Source organism: Callospermophilus lateralis, chromosome 8 (assembly GCF_048772815.1).
Source record: "Callospermophilus lateralis isolate mCalLat2 chromosome 8, mCalLat2.hap1, whole genome shotgun sequence".
Classification (NCBI taxonomy): Eukaryota; Metazoa; Chordata; class Mammalia; order Rodentia; family Sciuridae; genus Callospermophilus; species Callospermophilus lateralis.
Window position 1 is genome coordinate 17600438 of NC_135312.1, and position 13019 is coordinate 17613456.

Genomic DNA, 13019 nt, shown 5'->3' on the forward strand with positions numbered 1-13019 from the left:
TTCTGACTACACAAATAGCTCCAAGGAACTTTCTGGAAGGGTTTCTATGGGTCAGAATATTGAACCTTCTCTTGATTCTTGGCTATTTAGCATTTCTTACATAAAACAAATAATTTCATCTAAGATGTTAAAGGCTATCACTTGAGATTTCAAATTAAAAAATATTTATATCACCTGACTCCACATATTACTACAATAGGGACTTCTACAATTGCCCTCTGACCAGAGTTAGCAGGACTCAATGGACAGGTCATGTGGTGAAAAGTCAAAACACTTGCATCCATGCGTTTCCCTATGGGCTTGTCTTCCTGGATGGAGCTACTTGAAAGTCTTGGCAATTTTTCAGTAAACTGTGTTTATTTTACAAAGTTGTCGTAAGGACAAAGTAAGTTAATAATTGTGAATTTACTATACAAAGTAGGAAATTTTATTTACACATCGGAGGTGTTCTCAGAGATGGAGGCCCAAACTCAAACGTCAAGAAAGTGAGCTTCTAAAAGCACTAAGTAGATGACTCGGAGCTCTGCATAACTAGGATTTGTTTCAGTTCCAAATAATTGACACCACTGTGGCAATAAAGGTCCAGTGTTGTTTGATAGTTTTGTTTTTATTTTCCCAAGAGAAAAACTCTAAAGACTGACTTTTATGCAAAATCTTCATTTTAACAAAATTGACAGTTAATTAAAATATAATTTAAAATAATTTTGTCAAATGATCACATCTGTGAACGGAAGTTGAACCATGGCTATTCTGTCAGTAAAATTTTTTTTGTCTCCAACTTACATGGTTGCTAACACCCTCAAAGTGTCATGTTAGTGCCGTTAGTTAAGAGTATTTGTTGTGCTGAGTAGATCAAATGTAGTCCAATCTTGTGGTAACCAATTATTTATAATTATTTCCACGAGGAGGATTTTTCTCTTCAGGTGGCCAATTACTTCCTATCAAATTATCAGTGAAAACCATTATTTTCATTTCCACCTGTAGACATCTCAAGACTTTATTTTCCATTTGGTACAAGAATACATGAAAAGGAAATAATAACAGCCAGCACAATTATGACTGCGATCTTATCTGTCGGATTGATTAGAAGCCCTTCCTCTAATCATCTAAACTATTAATGTTAACTTTATTAAAATCTAGGTTTGAATTTGAATTTTTTAAAGGACTTCATCATTTACTCTATCTTTTTTTTCTCTCCTAAGGTAGTAGGGGACACAGGAAAGAAAATCTGAAGGCAAGCTTAGTTAGCAGAGGGACCCAATCTACCCTGCAATTTTGTTTCAGCACAGTGATTTTTGTTAAAATCCTTTCTCCATTTATCCAAACTTCATCTCTGGTGAATTACAATGAATTACAGTGGCGTGTTGCTAATTCATAATAATGACCGGGAAACCCAGTTCTGATTATTGAATACTGAGAATTAGCAAATGAGCAAAAAGGTAGGAAAAAAAAACGATAATAAATAGAGGCCACTTCATAACAAAAGCATTCATTATGCATTTGTTTTCTTAATTATAAGCAGTTTTTAATGAATAGAAATTATGTACCTAGAATTTTCCAACATTAAATATTAGTTTAAAACTAGGTGCAAGTTATTTGGCAATGAGTTAAAATAATATGTTGCCAGAACAGCAAGGTAAGATTGAGATTGGTACCAAATTCACAAAATTTCCATTTAATATAATGTTCTTTGTCCTTTTCCGTCTTGAATCAGTAGTTGATACAAATGTGTTTCTGAGATTCTCATCCCAAGAAAACCAGGCAGTGTTCTAGGGAGGAGTTATCCAGTGTTGGACACTCAGACTGCTTAAGGGAATTGTGGTTGGGTTTGCACACAGGGCTGCCCAGTGGCTATCCCTCTAGATATGCAGAAATCCCCTCAGACATCTCCAGGGGAAGGTCAACCAGCCTCACCCACTTTTACTTGTTAGGTGAACAAAGGAAGAAAGACTTCATGGACTGTAACAAAAATATAATTTTATTCGTTTAACGGTAAACAGAAAATGTCCTCATTTTATGGGGGAAGAAAATGTAGGTCAGAGAAAGTGCTGGCAGTTCCACTGAGAAAGATCCACCTCATCCTCTTTTCAATATACCTTCTTAGATACAGGAAGATGTTTCCCATTCCTTCTCTCATTTCTTTTTTTTTTTTTAATTTTTAATTTATCTTTATTTTATTTATTTAGGTATAGTTGATTGAACCCGGGAGTGCTTAAACACTGAGTCATATCCCCCAGCCTTTTTGGTTTTTTGAGACAGAGCCTCACTATGTTGCTTAAGACCTCACTAAGTTGTTGAGGCTGGCCTCAAACTTGCAATTCTGCCTCAGCCTCCCAGGCACTGGGATTACAGGCACGTGCTACTGCACCCAGCTAACTATTTTTTTTTTTTAAGTGAGCAATCTCTGTGACAGCATAGATATGGGTTTTCCTTTGCTTTTTTGGCTCACGCTGTGCCCTCACAACTTAGCAGAGTTTACTGGAAAACAGAATCACTCAGCAAGCACATCTCCAGTGACTGAATATGTACCCTATGCCATGTGGAATCCCAGGCACCAATGATACAAAGTTGCAGACCTTTCCTTGAAGAAGCTTACAATCCCCGAGGAGAGAGAAAAATAAGCAAATCAATGAAGAAGGATGTTTCCACAGGAAGGAAGACCTCAGGTTCCCATGAACACACAGAGCAGGGGAACCTTGTCCAACATGGTTAGGTCATAAAAGGTCTCTAGAACAAAATGTTTGGGCTGATCTTTGAAGAATGTTAACAAAAAGCTGTGTGGGGAAGGATGGAAGAGATTCTAAAGCTTCACACAGTTCTTTGTGGAGAGGAAATAGAAAGGAGAGTAAAAGGTAGGTAGAAAGCAGTTCATAACAGACTTTATATACCATGTAAGATGCTTAAACTTCATGTTGTCTTCATCTCAAGCAGCATGGATATGGGCCCAAGGGAATAGGAGTAGAGGAGCCAAATGAGAAGATTTGCCATACTGCCTCTGAGATGGGACGTGGGCCTCCTGTGGTCTCTCGTTGCCTTGCCGAATGTTATGGTTTGGATATGAGGTGACCCTCAAACCTCCTGTGTTAGTCTTGTTGAGAGGAAAAGTGACTGGACCGTGAGAGCTCCAACCTTATTAGTCCATCCTAGCTTGAGTGGATGGACAGGGCGGTAACTGTGGGCAGGTGGGACGGGCTGGAGGAGGGGATCACCAGAGGCTGGCCCTAGAAAGTTGTTCTTCCTTGAAGCCCCTTCCCCTGGTCTCTGCCTGTTTCCTGGCTCCCAGGAGCTGAGCAGGTTTTCTCCACTGGGTCCTTCTGCCATGACATGCTGCCTCACCTTGGGCTCAGAATGGTGGTCTCTGCTATCTATGGATGGAGACCTCTGAAACAGGAATTCCCCAAATAAGCTCCTGCCCCACTAAATTATTATGGTCAGCTATTTTAGTCACAGACATGCAAAGTTGACTGACACACTGAATCTATTTCCTTTCCTAGTAGTCAAGAGGATTCATGAAAAACTACCCTTCCACCCACGTTCACTCTACAGTTTGACATGATTTCATCCTTAGCTCCAAGGATGTTTCTTAATTAGCTTCAGTTAATCAGCACAGCCCACAGCAAAACCAGAGTAATTGGAGAGGGAATAGGCAGATGATTCAAGCAGAGCAAGGAAACCAGAGGAGATCTGGGCTGGGGTTTCTAGAAGGGAATCTCCTTTGCTTTTCTTGAAGAACTTATTAGAGGGCAATTCTCTCTTCCTAGAGCAGGAAACATGTGACTGGATGTTGTTGGCCACCAGACTGCAAATAGAAAGAAAATCAGTTAATGCTTCAGAAAAAAATACAGAAAAAAAAATGTAGCAAATCTTACTTTAAGCCCACTCTATCTTGGGACCTTAGCAGTTCATATCACTAGGAGCTATTTTTTTTTTTTGATCATTTAAACTATTGAATCTTTTTATTTTTCCTATAATTTAAAGTTCTTTTTCTTGGAAGTATCTTAACTGCTAAAATTCTGACTGATCCAGGGATGATCGGGAGAAAGGCAGAGAGGTAATTAGATGACCCTTTCCAGGCTCTTAATTCTTAAGATTCCCTCTCATTTTCCATGTATCAACAACATACTTTCAAGGATTGGGGATGTGGTTCTGTGGAAGAGCACCTGCCTGGCATGCATGAAGACCTGGGTTCAATCCCCAGTGTTGAAAAAGAAAAGAGACTCTCAAAAAGCAGGCTTAGGACTGAAGAAAACTGGTAGGAACATCCCAAAAGTCAAGTGACTCCTCCTCAGTCCTCTGACAGCTCTCCTCCCTTCCTCTGTTGCCTGACTGTCTTTGGCTGCCAAGAATTTTCTGTTTGCTTCTCACCTCCCTCATCCAATCCACACTGAGAAGATAATGTGCCCAGCTAGCTCCGGAACAGAAAGCTGAATGTCAGCACACATTTCGCCTTGAATGAAAATAACCCACCCGTGCAGTGTGGGCCTCTGCTATCCAGGGCCGAGACCATATTGGGTTGGGTGGTTAATTCTTCAGCCTTCTGGTCCTGGGATTTCAGCTAATGGCTTTGGGGTTTTGCACAAACCACATGCCCCTGGCTTTAATGTTGCCACTGTGGATGAGAGCTTGTCATGTTGTATAATATTACACAGTTACTCCAGAGCAGCTTTCTGGCTAAGTGACAGCATTTGACATGTCTCTAATATTGACGGTAGTGGTGACTTTCAACTGTTCTATTTATGTCAGGTAGAAAGAGAGCAGAGGTTTTTAAATAAAATAAATATGTGCAAAGGAAACTTCTGGTCTAGTGTAGTACAACTGTCGAGACCATATGAATACGTGTTCAGCTATTTTCTTGCCTTGAACCCTTGGGCAAGATTAAAAGACTCATATCTCCATCTGTTAAATAGAAATCATGGTAATGCCAACCTTGAAGGCCATGCTATCCAATGTGTCTAGGATGTTTTGGGTGGTGCCTAGCTCAGCACAGACATTTAGTGATGGTTCCTATATTCATTATGACTCCTGCCATGCCCAAAGCTTTTCCAAGTAAATAGTTTCAACCAAGTACTTCACTCTGAGAATCTCTAGATAACAATATTTCTACCACAAGACTAAGATGATTGGATGATTGGTAGGTAGTACCAACAAGTGATCTATGGTGTGGCCAAGAAATTATGACCTGCCCTCATCTGAAAGTCTAATTTGGGTCTGAGAGTATGATAGATTCTTGCTGGAGTTCTGAAAAGAAAAATCAGTAAGTTATTGAAGAAGGAAACTAAAGGATTTACAGAGAAGACACCATGTAGGGCCAAGGCATGTAGGATCATTGAGGTAATGAGAAAGGAAGACAGTAGGCAAGTTCAGAAAGTTCATAGTGAGAGAGGCAGATGGAACCAGAGAGAAGCAGCCATATTAGGAGGGACTGAGTGATATGAATGGCAAAGTGTGAGACTGAGACCAAAAACCTTTCTGTTGAGGACTTAGCAACACCTAGTAGTTGAAATGGTGGAAGCTAATCCAGGACCAGGCTGTAGAGTGGAAATATTAATGGCACCCCTGTGGAATAAGAGTAGTCAGGATCACTTTGGCTTTCATTTGCTAGCTGTGGCAACTTGAGAAAGTTCCTCACCCTATGTATTTCCACATCATGAGGAAAATAGTGGAACCAATAGTGGTTCCTTATCAGGATTAAATAAGTTAATACATATGAAGGGTTTGGTATTTTACAAGAACATAGTAGTCTCTCAACAAATAGATACTAGACATTATTAGCTGTCACTCACTACGTATTAGCAGCCTTGTAACTGATACATACAGCAGCCCCTGGGTTCCAGTATGACTTCTGCTTCTCTTATGTCCAAATATATTTTGTAATTAATTGTTATTAGTCAGAGAATCTAATTAAATAAAAATGTGTAATCATTTTCATTTGAAGAACAAGTTAAAAGGATAAGAGATTAAGTGTCAAGTATAAAAATAATGCTTACTTTTGTGTACCAACAATTTTGTATGCAAATCCTTCAGTCATATGCATATTTATGTGTACATATATATATAAATATGAATGTATATCTATATATTTATATCCATTTGTTCATTTTACAAAAATGTCTTGAAATCCTACAACGTTGAAATTCAATATAATAAGCAAAACAAAACAAATGCAGTCTTTGTACACCTGGCACTGAACAAGTAGTGCAGGAGGGTCATTTTTAAGCTGCCACCAAAGATGACAAACCTCCTTACTTTGTCTGCTCATTGAGGTAATGGCACCAAGTCATCTGTTTGGTTAGTGCCTGTGTGACACTCTGCACTAGTCGGGATAAGGCGGATGGGGTAGTGGTGACAAAGTAGCACCACATTGCCGACTTCGCGCAGAGCATGTGTATTTCTTGTTCACATTATGTGTCCACAGTGAGTGGGTCTGGTGGGCTGTTTCCCACACAGTTGCTGAGGAAAACTCTGCCATCTTTTATCAGTACTGTCCGGGCCACCTAGCCTTCCTCTGCAACCTCAGTGGCAGAAGAAGGACAGCTACAGAGAACCATGCAAAGCCACTCCAAAATGCTCCGGCAGGAGTGACCACATCACTTTTACTACTAACTCATCAGGCAGAATTAGTGATTTTTCCCCATAACACTGCAAGGAGCTAAAAATTTATCTCAGGCCCAGGGAGCACTGAGCACTCGTCTGTACTGGACAATTTTAACGATAGTTCCAACCCCCTTTCGGGCTTGTCCCTTTAGCATTTTCCTCCATCTAACAAGCTAAGGTCAGACTATCTCCAAAACAGAATGGCAGCCTTAAGGGGTAAAGTACTCTTGTCAGTACTCTGATACAGTCCCTGTACCTAAAGCAATACTTGGCATGGATAAGGCACTTGATAAATATCCATTAATAAATGGATAAATAAATGCAGTTGGTGTCAAGAGGCAGTGACATAAATGATAAAGAACATTTAAAAAGACCTTGAGACCAGAGGGGACTTGTCAAAAATTAATTAATTATTACAAAGTCTAGCTGGAGCAGAATGAATGAGAAGGAAATTGGCCCAATCCTGATGAGCATTTTATCTAAGGCTTGCAAGAATCTTCCAATGTAAGAATTGTGATATTCCTGGAAAATGAATTATAAACTGAAACTTGGAGAAGTTAGCAAACTTTCCCAAGGACACCGGTAGAAAATCCAAGAACCCAAAATGAGGTTGCACATTTTCCTTGGTCCCAGAAAGGGATTACTTGTCTGGCTAATTCAAACCAACCTATAGCTGCCAGGAATCAGACTCGGAAAAGTCATTGTTTTGAGGCTAAGAACAGTGTTTAAAGTGTCAGGTAGACAGGCATCAGTTTAAGCAACTCTCTTTAGTAGTGGCTGATAGGCTTCCAATGTTGAAAACATGTGGATTTACTAAGTCCTGACAATTTACACATGTAACCCTTGATATGCACTAAGGAGAGAGCTAAACGTTTAACACTGAAACTCAGACACCTGATATCAAGTGAAATGTTTGAGCCCCATTAGATAAGCCAACGTCATCTCAAAAGGGGGGAAGATGAGAAATCACCCACAATTAGCATGAACAGAAAGGAGAAAACGAAATGCTAAAAGACAATGGGAGGCGATTTCACTCTGAAGCCACTGTTCACATGGAAACACTGATGATCTTTTCTACACCTTCCAGAAGCCATCATCCAGAGGCAAAAGCTGAATTTTGGAGCTAGAAACTACAGTTGCATTGGTTGGTCTCAAATGTGAAACACTTCTCAATGTTTGAAGGATTCCCTAGGACACATCTTGAAAGGAGACATCTTAATTCCATTTAAAAGGTCAAAACAGCGAACATCAAAATTCACTTTCTCAAAATCCTCTTCATATATGTGCAACCTAAGCTCATCCAATAGGAGGTACCTTCAGGGGGAGAATCCAGGAAACAGTCATCATAAACATCTAAACTCTTGTGGGTCTACTCAATTTGGAGCTGTCGAGGAGAAGCAACATCCAGGGCCCAGGGCCAGAGGCAACATAACAACAATGGTGGCAACCAATTGGTGTCAGTGACAGCAATATTCCTGTAATGGATATGGATAGTCTCACAGTGAAATTTCCTGCTATCTTGACAATGTTCTGAGCTTGATATTCTTTTTGTTGTTGTTAACTTTCATGTTTCAACCCAGCAGTCATTTCTGTTGCTTATAACTTAAAAAAAATAAAAATGACTACTACAACGTTTAGGTAGTAATGTGCCTGTGTATATCTAGCAAGGAGGTAACAGTAAAGTTTATGAAAGATGATAGATAGATTAAAAACTTAGCATTTATTGAATAATTATTGTGGGCCAGGGACTTTTAACTTTGCAAGTCTATGATCCAGTTCATTCCTCAGATTTCACCTTCAGTTCCCTCTTTCCTGATGGGTTAACTCACTTGGAAAGGTTAAACAAAGTATTCAAGGCTGCAGATTAAGTTTTGGTTTCCTCAACACTTACTCCTTTCCCCCAACTCACTTTCCCATTGGTGGGCTGTGCTTCCCTGCCCCATGGATATTAAACTTGGCGGTGATACTTGACTTGGAACCACTGAGGGTTGAATGTACTTCCCCTTAATGTAGCAAGTGCTATGTGACTTGCTTCAGTTGATGGTGGGTACAGAGATGTGAAGGTATGCTTGCATGTGGTTGGTCTTTTACTCTACAGGAATATGGACCTAGTAGCCTCCCAGTCTCAGAAGAATGAAAGCCAAATGGTGAATCTGTGGACTGGTAACCAAATCAGATGATGAGACCAGTTCAGTCAAACCCCAGCTGTCTGACAAATACCTAACTGAGCAAAAGAGTCTAGTTATCGCTTGCTTCTGAGTTCTGGAGTGATTTGTTGCTCAGCAGTTACGGCAATAGCTGACTGATATTGCTGGGCATATGCGAACCTAAAATTCAAACCCAGACATTTGATTTTTTTAACCCATCTCTTAGGTCTGGAAGTTTACACTGAGTTTCTAAAAAGGGTTAGTAGACCCCAGTCCCTCACACCTCCGTGGCATTAGAGAGTCCCTTAGGTAGAATATCTATGATGGTATCCCCACTTTTCTCTGACTAAAGTTTTATTTTTGTCCAGTAGCCTTATACTGTATGATCTGTCTCTGTGCTTCTTTGTCCCATGCTGGCCTCCGCAAAGCAATATCACCTGGCATCCATGCTAATTTACACAACCCAGAAATTCTCAGCCTGTCAGACAGCAATATCTTGAAATTCTCTTCTTAACTCAGAGATCAGCAGCAAAACCTATTTGCTTGCCTGATTTTTCTTCCATTTTTGTCCTAAATCCCTAGTTCCCAAAGCTCAGCTAAACAAGAAGTACACGAGGTGAGAGGATCTCGTGAATAACTTATGGTGATTCTTAAATATATTGGACACCTGCTGGCTCCTCCAGTGATGGAGAGTTTTGTTCTCTTTGGTTTAACAAGCACATCTGTGCCAAACACTTACTAAAAAATATTTTCCCACTATCTAAGTGCACTTTCCCGTTGTAACTATTTCTTTCCTGTTTCCTGGTGATTTCTGCATAGTCACATGTTGCCTTCTCCTCCCTCATCTTGCATATAACTTTCTCATGTCCACTCAACTGCTGCCCAAAGATTTATACCAGATCACTCATCTCAGGTCTCCTTACATCCTATTGACTTTGTGTAACTAAGGCCCAGATGATTATGTGCAGGCAGCTGGCCTTGCCTGATTGCTACCTGGAGGAGAGAAGCAAGACAGAGTTGACCCCTAAGCATCAGAGCTAATAACCACCAACCATTTAATACTCTATCTTCACTGTAGCCACACAAGAAAAAAGATAAAACATCTTTAATTGTTTTGTCTCATGCAAAGAGCTTAGAAGCATGATATTAATAATTCCTAAAAGAGGGGTTTTGACTTTCTGAGAATAGCAGTTAGATACGGTAGGAACTGAATCCTTCAAGCTTCTCCTTTTCAGGTAATGCACATGATTTATTGCCCACAAGGACACAGTGTGCTGATCTAGATGAGGTACAAGCTCATCCTGCTCTGTTCAGCTGGGAAGGAACAAGCCAACACTGTCTTTCCTGATCTTGCCACTCAGGAAAACATTCTTGCTCAGAGAGCTACCCGCTTGTGTCTTGACAGCATGACATTACATTGGAGATGCTAAGGATTTGCCAGGTAAAAGACAATCAGATAGAATCACCCATGTGGATCAGCAATATTGAATCCATGCCACTCTCAGGCAGAAGAAAAAATTGGCCAACCAAGTCCATATCTAAGTGGGTATTTACAAATACAGAGGAGGGATAGCTTGAGTCTATGAAATGAAGATAAAAACCATTCAGGGAAAAGTCCTTCATCTTCTGTTATAGGTACAATCTCTTTCATCTAGTAATTTGTATAAGCAAATGTTCCTTAAAAAGCCACACACAAAGTTTTAAACTTCTTGTACTAATAACTATTTTAAAGATCAGGAAAGTCTCTAAAAATACCTAATAAGAAGGAAAGAGGTGAATTTCCTAGATGGTGTTAATTTGAAAATAATCTGAGACTCAAAAATGCATAAGATGTCTATTTAAAAAAAAAACGTTTTCCTCCTTATTAACAAAAATACACTGGGGCTGGGGATGTGGCTCAAGCGGTAACATGATTGTCTGGCATGCGTGGGGCGCTGGGTTCGATCTTCAGCACCACATAAAAATAAAATAAAGATGTTGTGTCCACCGAAAACTGAAAATAAATATTAAAAAATCTCTCTCTCTCTCTCTCTCTCTCTCTCTCTCTCTCTCTCTCTCTCTCTCCCCCCCCCTTAAAAAAAAAGAAAAATACATCGAAAGAAACCAGTTTCTTACTCTCTCTACCTACAAATACCTAGGGACATCACATATAAGATTCTAGTAACATCACATAACATTAAAGCCAGATGCTGAGGGGAAGATGACTGGACTAAGCTGGTTGCTACCTGATTGGAGAAGTGATCAGAGTCATTAAGTCCATCTTCAAACTAATGGACTGTAGAAGCTTCAGATTTTGTTTTCTCTTCTGATGCGGGAAGTCATAGTATATCTTCGGTCTTATTAAGAAAAAAAATGAAACTGAAATTGACATTCTGGGTACTAGTCTCAGCTCTTGCAACTATCAGACTTTGGCCACGTTGCTTCAACTTTCTATTCCAACTTTCTATTCTACTCAACATTCTATTTAATGAGGATCATACCCTTTCTCCCTTCAATCCCAAGATCATTCACCAACTGATGCTTCTGCACCCCTCTTAAATTTGCAAGGTATTTTCAACTTACACTAACTACATTGTTGCTAATTTACACATTCCCTTTACAACCCCACCAGGAGAAGTTGGCTAGTGGTAAGTTCTCCCACCCCCAACTTCCCACTGCATACCATATGGATCTAAAAACTGAGAGACAGAGAGATGAAGGGATTTACTAAATAGTAGAATAAAATTCACATGTTACATTCAAATGCCAAATTGCTTGTTTTTTTTTTTTTTCCTTTACACCACAAAAACATTTGTAAAATGTAAACATCGTTTAACACTGTAATCTGGCCTCCAAAAGGGATATGTTAGTAGAGGTAAATGTGCCAAATTCCATTTTACTATTGGATATGTCAAGTCAGAAAATATAGTCTTGGTGGTGGGTCCATGAATAGCCCCCCAGCAGTAAAACTAAAGGGGCCTGCACAGCCAGCACAGCAGGCAGTGTTTTAGTTAGTGTTTTGCATCACTGTGACCAAAATATTAGAGGAGGAAATGGCTATTTGGGGTTCATGACTTCAGAGGTCTTAATCCATAGATGAGCGTTTCCTTTGCTTTGGGCCCAAGGTGAGGCAGAACATCGTGGCCCAGAGGAAGAAAGCTGCTCAGGTCATTGTGGGGTCAGGAAGAAGAAAGAAAAGAGAGAGGACTTCAGAAAAGATCACTCTTCCAAGGGCATGGCCCCACTCTTCCAGCACAGGGCCCCAGTGACCCACCTTGTCCAGCCACACCCCACCTTCCTCAGTTATCACCCAGTGTGTCCATTCAAACGGGGATGGGCTGACTAGGTCACAGCTCTCATAATCTAATAATTTTACATTCCTGCAGGAGCTTTTGCGGGGACACCTTGTATCTAAGCCATAATAAGCAGAGACACAGGAAGAGGAAATAGCTGCAGAGCTGGGCTCCACAGAGGTGGTAAAGTGCAGGAAGAGTGGGGTTCGAAAGCACTTGAGGTGGCAGTACTCACCCATACCTATGCAGCAAAGCAGCCACAGCACGGCAGGTGGGAACTGAGAGCTAGCTCCAGAGAGTATCAAGGGCCTGCTTCGTCTTGAAAAAAAGAAATTACTGCAATTTCTAGAAACGAGGACTCCCAACACCAGCTGAGGCTGTGTGTTCTGTCATGAGAGTCCTCTTGGAACTGTCCCATCTTGCCCATGAAGTAGACAGTGAATTTCACAATGTCATGCGATACCAGTTAAGGAGTATGAGTGAAGAATTTTTAGAAAATGGAGAAACTTTCCTGAAGCCAAATGTCATAGAGAAAAAGGTGTGAAACAAAGTCTTTTGATCCTTCCATTATTCCACAAAACATTAGCCCAGGACCAAGACATTGCATGCAGTGTGAGATCACAACCCAGGATGGACCACGTCCCACTCCATAGGCTGGGGGAGGGCACCAGGTGTTTGGCACCAATCTGGGTGTGACAGCCAGCTGTCTGCAGCATCGTGAGAACTCACAGCTCCTCTACTGGGGGAGGAGTCCCTGGTCCCTGAAAAGCTGACGTTAGGCATAGTCATTTCCCGTGGGGTCAATGCTGGGGAAGAAGCAGCCAGCCCACTACCTCATTGTCTAAGCATCCCAGTGAGCGCCCAGGGTCCTTTCAATAATTTGGCTCCTCTAGCCATACTGTGTCACTGCCAAGTGTCTCTCCAGCATGTTAGAGAACCAGAGAACTAGCTAAAAAGAACTCTGAGAGGCTGAGGAAATTTCATCCCTGCAGTTGATCCTGAATCT

At 40.7% G+C, this 13019-nt stretch overlaps 1 long non-coding RNA gene across 1 annotated transcript; it reads right to left on the bottom strand.

Moving 5' to 3' along the window:
* Nucleotides 1-2955: 2955 nt before the first annotated feature.
* LOC143406266 (uncharacterized) lies at nucleotides 2956-12653 on the bottom strand. Its single transcript, XR_013092187.1, has 3 exons — nucleotides 12249-12653; nucleotides 10967-11077; nucleotides 2956-3799 (listed from the first exon to the last, which is right to left on the bottom strand). It is a non-coding gene; the product is annotated as an uncharacterized LOC143406266 (long non-coding RNA).
* Nucleotides 12654-13019: the final 366 nt, after the last annotated feature.